The following is a 10,158-nucleotide window of genomic DNA, read 5'->3' as shown; positions in this document are numbered from 1 at the left end:
CTGTACTCGGGGCGTGTCACAGCCCGTGTCCCCGTGCCAGGCCTGAAGCGCTTCAGCGCGTCGAGGCCCCTTGTGGCCTCCTCTCAGTGCACGGGCAGGTCTGATGCTTTCCTCTCCCGCTCAGCATTAGGAATGGCTCCCTAGAGTAGGTTGGCTGCACAGAGCTTGCTCCCTCTTCTGGGACTGTCTGTCTCCCCCTCCCCTGTCTGTCTCCCCCTCCCCTGTCTTCCCCTTAGCTGGGTGTGAGTGAGGAAATGTGTTTGTGCTTTAGCCCCCCGCTTTAGAAACAGAGCAGTGTAGCTCAGACTTCCCAGGAGGGAAAGAGGAGCTCTGTGCAGCCACAGGCGGGTGCCCAAAATGCACGGGTGGAGAAAGCGTCCGGCCTTGCCCCTGCTTTCTGAGGACGGCGCGAAGCCGCTTAGCGCCAGCGTGGGCACCACGACCCGCCTGTAGCCAGGGCCTGGGCGTGCGCCCACGCTGCCGGTGGTGCTGGTGAACTGCCAGCGTGCGGGCCCCGTACTCGGGGCACATGTCAGGACCTTGGCAGCACCCTTTGTCCCCAGGAGCAGCCCCGCCCAGGTCCCTGTAAGCAGGGCTGGGGAGGCTCCTTTAGCCAGGCGACAGGAACGAGCGCTCCCGGGCCCTTGCCAGGGGGCAGCTTGCAGAAGGGCCGTGCCGCAGGGCACGGTCCCGCCTTTGGCACTGCCTCGGGCTGGCGCCACATGCCTGGCGGCCTTGTAGAGGAGGCTGCCGAGGCTCTGCAGACGGCTGTGCTGCCGTCCTGCGCTGCGGCCGGGCTCCGGCCTGTCCCTAAGTGGGGTGCAGGCCGGAGCCTGTGCTCCGCAGTGCTTTTTGGGGGGTGCCGGGCAGCAGGGGGCGGCCCCGTAAGTGGGGTTCTGTGCGTCCCCTGGCCTCGGCGGGCGGTTGGAGGGACCCCCTGTAATCAGGCGGGTGTCCCTGGCCCCGGTCTTTCAGAGGCATGGGGCCAGGAGTCATGGGGCCGGGCGTGTGCCCTCCCTGTCCTCGGGGCTGGGCTCGCGGCCCCTCGGGCCCCTCGGCTTTAGGCCGTGAGCTCGACTGCCTGACTGTAGAGTCAGGTTCCTGTTGCCTTGGGGGAAGGCCGAGCTCCGTGGCTCCCTGGGTGTGGACCGGCCTGTAAGCAGGCTGCGGGTCTGGGAGCCTTTGTGCTCCCTTCAGCTGGCAGCCTGTGTGCGGCGCCCGCCCCGTTAGTGGGGAGCGCCCCGGAACTGGAGAGAAGGGTATTTTCTAACCTGATCCTCCTTTCTGCCATTGATATTCAAGAATCACAGTGGGTTTTGCAGTCACCAGTTTCATACTTGCTGGGATATGTTAAAGAGCAAGAGAGAAGATATCGTTGGTGCCAGGACATCTGCAGGATTTCCCAGTTTCTAAATATACATTGAAACGCCAAATCTAGTTTGGCAATGCGCAGCAAGGAATATTCAGGAAAATACCTAATTCAGGTAGAAAGAGGTCACAGTCAGAGAAGTGAACCTCTGAGTTCTCATGGTCTGACAATTAGACCATGCTGAGCTCTCCTCCTTTTCCGGGGAGGTGCCCTGACTGCCAAATGGAATGAAGAATTGGGACTAGAGACTCTAGAAAAGCAAACGCAGTTGGGTTTAACGTTGGGGCAAAGTTACGGTCTTTAAAGGTAGGCACACGTGCACTCTGCTCTAAATAAAGGAAGTCTTCCCCCTTTCTTTTGCTATCTTTTCAGATAATCTTCTTTTCTTTTTGATACCCTTTTCTGAAGGGTACAGCACTTTGTGAACACTTTTTCTTTGTTGACACACAAGTGCTATTATAAGTTTTCAAACCTGGATAATTTAGGTCAGAAATAAGGGAAGCCCAGTTCCTTATAAGAATGCCTTTCTTTGTTTCTAAATTAAAAGTGCTAAACCTAAATACCTGTGTTTTTGTCATCTTTTGCATGAGATACACAGTTTGTTGCACATAGCATCACTGCTGCATTATTTAAAAAGTAGTGTTGTTTTTAACATCTATCAGTGCATGGCAGGTTTTCCACTACACACTCAGAGCAGAACACAGTGGAAAAGCAAGATGGCTTCCTAAGATTTGGTGTGCCAGGAAGATTTCACTTTGACTAGCTTCAGGTATTTTTTCCCCTGAGCTTGAACCTAGAGTTGAATCCCCAGGCCACCAACATTTTTTGTTTTACAGTTGCCTTACAAGTCTGATTGGGCAAATTAATTATTAGAGAACTTTAGTGTACAATGAGATCTCAGTAGGATTTAATAAGAACTGCCCATTAATTTTCTCAAGAATAAAGATCTTTTTGGAAAACTTTCAGAACTTGGGAGATATTTGCTCTCATCATGTGTGTAGTCTGAGATTGCACAGCAGATATTAATAAAAGCCTCTTTGAACAGTGGACACAGAAACATAATTTAAAAGTAGCACAGCACCAAATATTTGCATTTGTTAAATTTCTGTTTGAAACATGGAGTGTGTAGAGGAATGATTTGTGGGTGTATCATGAAAACAATGATGTTATTGCTTCAGAAAATTGCATTAGCTTCAGAAATTGCTTTATTTTCAGGGTTTCAGTGATAATTCACAAACAGCAAAAAGCATTAAAGCTACTGGCAGTACACGATGAAAAAAGAGTGTTCCCAAGTTTAAGTGCATTGCATAACACGCCCTGACTTTTCCTATTCTTACTACACCTTCATCCTAGAGGCCTCTTCTAAGAGTGTATGATTCAAAAAAAAAATCCAAAAAGAAAACAACACACATGTGACCTCTCTGCTGATGTTTAGGTTTGTAGTGTTAGTTTGTGTTCATGCCATGTCACAAGCTATGTTAGGACTGGCAGTACTGGTATAAAACCAAACCTGTTTCAATATCATGTGGAGGTTGGTTGAAATTTGTCTGAGGAGCAGTGGGCTGCAACCACATGATAAACCTGCATAGATCCAGTCAAAATCCATGTGCTACAAAATGTGAGGTGGGAGGAGAAACGTGAACACTACCTTCAGCCTCCTGGCATCTCCTCCCCTGGGTACTTAGGTATTAGGCTAAGGCCTGCCCCAGTTTGCATCCAGCTGCCAGAGCCCTCCTTCAGGCCATTTTTTCCACCTTAAAACCAGCTGGGAATGTGCAAACACTGTAATTGCAGCGGTAAAGCTGGAGAGATGCTCCTTAGCAGATCTCTAATACCTAGAAACTCTCCCAAAATGAGGGAAGTTTCAGGCACTACCAAAGCCATATTTGCTGGAGTGTCTTTGTGCTCTCACCTTGGCACAGAGCAGCCTCCCTAAAGGATGCCAGGACTTGAGCCTTTCCCTGGCTGTCCTATACACTGCAAACAAGAGCACAGTGTTTACTTCACTGTCTGCTGGTCCCTGTGGGGAGAGTTAAATACAGAAAATGCCAAAGCTGCTGAGTTCCACATAAAACAGCAGGGAGAGGATGGGAGGCTGCAGGGGAAGCAGCAGTCGGAAGTGGGATGGCTCAAAGTAGCCCAGATAAAGCTTCCTGAGGTGGAGTCACTCAGTGATACCCAAGGGCAGGAGCACCCCACCTCTGATTTCCTCCACAAGAAGACATTTTTTTGTACTGATGGACTGAGAAATCCCATTAACTCTTTCAGGCTTAGGAATTTTTCTTACTTTAAAGCCTTCTAAAATCTTTGACATGTTTCCCACTTAAAAAGATTCAGCTCTCTTAATTAATTAATTAATTAATCTTTATGAGCACTGTTGGGGGCTGACCTTACAGCACAGAAATCCAAGTAGGCTCTGGTTTGCATCTAGAAAATCTGCATGCTCTGGGCCTCTCTGCCCTTCTTTATTTATAAATCTGACAGAAAATACAAGAAAAATCATGCTGAACTGCATGAGCCTTTTAAAGTGGATTCTGTTCTGGTTTTTGAAAGTTTTAATGTTCTTTCAGAACTGAACTGGAATTTGGGTCAAACCTTTGCCTTTGGGTCAAATTTTTGTCAAGGTAACTGTTTCTAGCTGGCGCACATTAAAAATATTACTCTTGAAATACAAAGAGAAGCAGAGGGAGCAAAATTAATTCATTTCATTTCAGACTCTTGCATTTCCTGGCCTGATGTACCAGGTTTAGATACTGAACGGGTCTACCCACCCCAGTTCTTTCTCACTTCAGTGGCACCAAAAGAAAAGCAGTGGTTTGGGCAGGAAAAGAAGAAAATATTTTGTTGGCTGAATTCTCAAAGGGGGCGTTCAAAATTATTCAGAATTATTTCTCCTTGACCAAGCGTAGTTACAGAATTATCTCCTATAAAGGGAGTTTAATTTTAATTTTTAAATGATTTTTTCAAGCTATTCTCTTTCCCTCTTCCCCCCTCTAACAAGGGTTTTGATCTTTCTAGCTGGAAACATGAAGTACAAATTTTATTTCTCAGACTGATGCTTTCCAAGAATATGTAACAACTCTCATGTCTATTACTTCAGATTAATTTCCAGAGAATTCAGTGAACAAAATAGCCATCATTATCTGAGCTTTTATCCTGGATATTTTCTGACCCTCTCACCATGGGATAAGATCAGAATTTTTCCTTTCATCACTTATGGACAAATTTCTGCAAAATAAACGCTCCTAGATCTGGGTAAGTGCTCAGGGCCATCACAGCAATGCAAGGTGCCTCTAATTTTCCTTGTAAACAGTTCATCAGATATTCCAGCAGCTGTCCTGAAATGCCCTGACCATGGAGATAATAGTTTTATCAGAGGGAGGACATGATTCCATCTGCTTCTCTCAGAGTGATTTACAGAACTGGAAATGCTTCTGTGCTTCCATTTTTCCTCTCAGTAACTACCACACCTATTATTGAAATGTACATTTCTGGGCAATTTTCCGCCATTGTTCAAGTGTAATGAAACAGCAGGAAAACAAAGTTTCTCTGTTGTATGTCCTACTCTTTACCTGTCCAAAGAATTATGATGGTAAAATACTGTTAAAAATTGTGCAACTGTAAAAATTGTGCAACACTGGGCAATGATAATTTAGAACATTGTACAGAAAAAAATAGGTTGGCCAAGCAAATCCACCTGTAAAACACTAGATAAGTTACCTTTCAAATTCAGAATTCTATCTGTCATGTGTTTTTTCTGTTACATCTCTTCCAACGTCTGAATGCAATTTTTGACTACAAAATACCCTTAAGGTGCACCAGGGGAGGTTCAGGTTGGACATGAGGGAGATTTTCTTCACTGAAAGGGTGGTCAATCATCAGAAGGGGCTGCCCAGGGGCGTGGTGGAGTCACTTCCCTGGAAGCTAAGAAACCACTGGATGTGGCACTCAGTGCTCTGGTTTAGTTGATGTGGTGCTTGTCTGGTCAAAGGTTGGACATAATGATCTTGGAGGTCTTTTTCTAACTTAATGATTCTGTGCCAGGTGGTTCTCCTGCTCTGTATTCATTACTGTTTATTGCTGTCCCTTTTGAAATATTGCTGATTTTTGAAACCAAATGAAACCACTTATTCTCTTAAGGTACTAAAGTAGACCTAGCCCCTTACTTAAAAAAGTGTCTTTGGCTGGGCTGATGTCATCAGCTCTCCCCAGATCACTGTAATTTCAGTGAAAATATGGCTCTCTAGATTCCTGTGAATATTTTGTTCTACATACAGGTATTATTTTCACCTGTTATTTCCCAAACTCAATGGTCATGGTAAAATATTTACATATTTGTCATCACTCAAGTTGAAGGGTCCAACAACACTGTATTTACTACTGGTTTTTACTACCAGAATTTTCTTCTGAGGTAACCTCTGGTCACATCCTTATCACTGTCTGTCCCACTGTTATCCCTGTGGGATAATAGTGGGATAACATTTAGGAGAATCAGCTGACAAACCCTTAATGAAGTCTATCTTTGTGGGCATAGAATACACATTGATGGAGAAAGAATGCTGCATGTGGAGACTTATTACAGCCATAATAAGGGGAAATAAAACATATTTAACATTATTGTTTATCTTTTTCAATATTGCTCTAAAGAGACCATTTTCCAAGGCAGGAAAACATTACAGAGAATGGATTTTGCTGTGAAAATTTGGGCAGGTGCACAATGTATATTTATCTACCATTCACTATTTTCTGGTAATGTTCTGAGGCATTTCAGTGATTGGTCAGTTTTTTCTCCCTTTTTGTGAAGCATCCAGAGAGTTCTGATATTGGAAAAATAATTTGGATGACATGGGCCACAATTACGCCCCATTATGGGCTGTGCTCCATAATGGATATTAATCTATAGTGGGAGGATGCCTGGTGTGAAGTCATTAGATTCTCTTTGCTAGCTGGGAATGGAATTCAAATAAAAATAACAATAACTCTCCTTTCCACTCTCCCCCAGTCCGTTTCAGTGCTCATTGAATTGCTCTTTAGGGATATCTGCATTTCCCTGGGTTTCACTGTGTTAAAGAAGCATTAAATTAGAGTTTTTGATGGTTGCTTATGGAATGGGAGTGACAGAAAGGGCAGGTAAAACACAACAAAAGAAGAATTATGAATATGACAAGCAGCTCTACCAGTTCTACGTTTGCTTTGCTTTTGCTTGCTTATTTGTTGTTTTAAAAGTGGATTTTATGCAAAATGAGACCGGGTGGAGGTGAATCCAAGTTTTCAAATGTTGTGAAGAAAATTAATCACATTTCCAGCATTAGCAATTAGAACTTAGTTAATCATGCCTTGTGCTGTACCCACTGAAATACATTCTGCTTCAGGGTATTTGAAAAATGTAGATAAACTACTCTTCAACACCCAGACATCTCAGTAAGTCTTCAGCTGATGTCATCCTTTTACAAACTAAGTAAGGGAATCTAAAAATCCAGTATCAGCAGTATTATTTTGGATATTAAACTTGTAGCTGGGTACAGTCCACTTAACTGCCCTGAAATAATTCAGGCTGCTTCCAAACCTATTTATAAGGCAACTGTTTCAGCTATTAGGTGCAAAAGCTTTTAGTTGCTTATTTCATCTGGAATTACTGGGTTTTATTAAAAAGAAACCTTAAAAATCTACCAAGCCATCCCCTTAAAGCACAGCTCTTCTGCTTTCTTTGGTTTTATAAAAGATTGCTGTCGTAAGAGACACCAGGTTCAAAAAGGCAAAGAGATTGTTTTTCATCAGCATCGTGACAGTTGTTAGGAAAAAGAAAAAAATCCAGAGGGGAGATTTATGGAAAAGAAGAAAAGGCCAATTTTATCAGTGAATTTTGTTTACCGGCTGATAAACAGAGCTGCTATCTGGCCACTGGAATCTCTCCCTGGGTTTGGTAAAGGTTGAGCACATTTCCAGTGCCTGCTGCAGATCCTGGAGGGCTGCACGTAAACGGGGTCACGTACACAGGGAACACTCCTGCTTTTCCCTCAGCCATGGAGCCTGAGGCTGGCACAGAGCTTTGAAGCAAGAAGGCAAACTCCAAGGCTGCAAACTGCATCAGCCCTGGCTCTTTCAACACACCTCATCTGAAACTGTAACATAATTCCTCTTCCATTGTGGAGTACCACACAGCTTTTAAAAATATTAAGAAAATTATGGAAAAAAAATACCACTCCCTATGTGTAGCATTGAGCTCCTTTTTGATTTTGGTTCTCTTAAGGTTTTCATGCTTCTCAGCAATGGTCTCTCTTCCAGGTTCAATTTAAAGTTGCACTCAAGTTTGTATCTTAGCTGGTTCTCCCACTGTGGCTTTGTCATCTAAGTGCCCTGCAGAGCAGCAGGAAAGGCAGCAGTGAGTGATATATTCCAGGTGTGCTCTCTGGATAAGAATAAATGGGAAGCTGCTCAGTGTAGAGAAACTATTACCTTTCAGAATCTTAATTGAAACATGTTAAACACAAAATTAATAGGGGAAAAAAGAGATTTGGCATACAGCTTTTCAGGCTGCTTCAGATTTTAATAAAATGTAGCTGTATAAAAGTATTTTAAAGTGTTTTGAACTTGTAAAGCCTTTGCATCATCAGGCATGGAGAGATAAACCAGCAGCAGTAGGGAACTCGAGGGTCAACAGCAGCCACTTAAAACGTTTTCACTCACATTAGGATTGTACTGACTCAGTACATACTTGGTGTGACTGGTTAAAATCACTCTCTGCTTTATGGTATATATTTTTTGTTTCTTTTTTATCTTGTCTTTTGCTGGAACTAATGAGAGCCATGTCTTTCCAGTTAGTGTACAGCAGTGCAAGAAATCCGTATTTTCTCCAAGCTCCTTTATAACCCTGTTTACTGTCGTTGTGCCCCTCCAAGCGACTACTTGAAGTCACCTAGCTCGCTCAGGCACAGCGAGCAGCAGGGGACACTCTCCCGCTCCTCAGGAGGCCTGGAGGGCGGCTAAGGCTCTCGCCTTCCACGAGCGGGACACTGTGCAACGCAGGGGAGAAGAAGGAGCGGGCTCTTGTAGGGGGTTCAGTCCGGGTTTATTGAGGGAAGGCAGCAGAGAAACCCATATCGCCCACCGAAAACCCCGGTCCACCCGCTCCAGAAAACCCCCGGGCCGGCAGGAAAAAGGTACGGGGGAGGGTTGCCCGTCCACCAATAGGGCTATAGGAGGGCGGGAGGAGCAGGGGTACAGACATTTAGGGGAACCAATGAGGGTAATTCGGGGGAGGGGCCCCGGTGCCTGAACCTATCACTCGACGCCCCAGGTAGAAGTTTCTGGAGGGAGGGGATGGGTTGCCGAGTGACGGACAGGACACGGGGGAGGGGTCGAGGGAATGACACAGCATTTTCCAGGGGATAAGGAGTGGAAGCTGTGGCATTGACAAAGAGGAGGAGGGAGGAGGTAACAGGGGCAGAACCATTAGAACAGGGGGAAACTAGAACAAACCAAGATACAACCTATCACAACTGAAATGTAGAAAACCACAATACAACAGTTTACTGAGGTGCTTTCCTGATCCCTTCAAATAAAGCTTTTGCTCAGACTTTTCTTCTCCCATGTAACAAGTCTTGTAAATGCATAAAAAAATACCTATATGGATACAAAAATTCACAACAATGAGCTGTGGAAGAGCCATGGCTCTGGTTGTTTCATGCCCCAAACCTGAGCTCTTGGAACTTGTGCAGCTTTCTTTGCTGGATGTAAAAGGCAGGACACCCCAATACTTCTGTAATTCACTGTAATTAACAGAAGGTGATGGCTGCTGGGATTGGAGGAGGATGGGAGTGAACCAGCACCTCGTGGTTTGGAGACTCTCTTAATGGAGCACTAAATTGGGGAGTAATTAATGAATATATTTTAGATTTGGCTTCTTGTACTTTATAAAACTCTTAGCCCCCATAAATCCCATTATTTTCTCTGGTTACTTCAGGGAACTCCATTAACTCAAGACACAATGAACTAAACTTCAATAAGTTTGCTATATGTGTTATTTTCAATGAAGTAATATTCTATCATCAGTTACCACTTCCATGGTATTCCCTTCTGATCTTGAACCTGATCATGAAAGCATCACTGAAGAAGCAAGGGAATCTAGAGCTCTCACATTCATATCTTCTTGTATGAAGTGTGTAAAAAAATCATCAAAAACTTTTTGATTTCTCTGATATTTATCTTTCTTCTTCTGTGTTCTGTTCCTTTTTAAATGGGGTTTACTCATAGTGGTGCTTAGCTTGAGCTCAGATTTGAATTTCAGGATATTCCCAAGTACTGAGAAATGTCTGTATTTACTAAATTGAAGCTTGAATGAGAAGAATTTCTATGATGTCATTATCCTAAAATCCATCAACAGCAACACGCAGTGTGCATTAACAATCTGCAGAGAATTATGATGTGTGAACTCTTTATAAAATAGTTAAATCAACAACCAGTAATGTCCTTTGTTTGCTACATTTTTGGTTTTGACAGTGTAACACTTACTTATTTTTTATCATTTAAGAGCAAATGGCCAAATGTTTGACATAATTTTCCCTTGGGTGTACACACACCTTGAGACTGTTCTTCTTCACCCTGCATATCTCCCCCTGGTTTTTTTTCCCCAAAAATTATTTTGCAGTGTGTAAGGAATAATAATCCTTTCTGCTTGTATCTAGAAAGGGAACTAAATGCAAAAGCAAGGTTTTAGGTGTTAGTCTTACAGAACACACGTGAGTGTGGTGAATAGGAAGGGCCTTTTTTGGGACTTGAAACAATAACCC

The sequence above is a fragment of the Haemorhous mexicanus genome, chromosome 2 (genome assembly GCF_027477595.1).
Source record: "Haemorhous mexicanus isolate bHaeMex1 chromosome 2, bHaeMex1.pri, whole genome shotgun sequence".
Taxonomy (NCBI): domain Eukaryota; kingdom Metazoa; phylum Chordata; class Aves; order Passeriformes; family Fringillidae; genus Haemorhous; species Haemorhous mexicanus.
Note: the sequence above shows the minus strand (reverse complement) of the source record.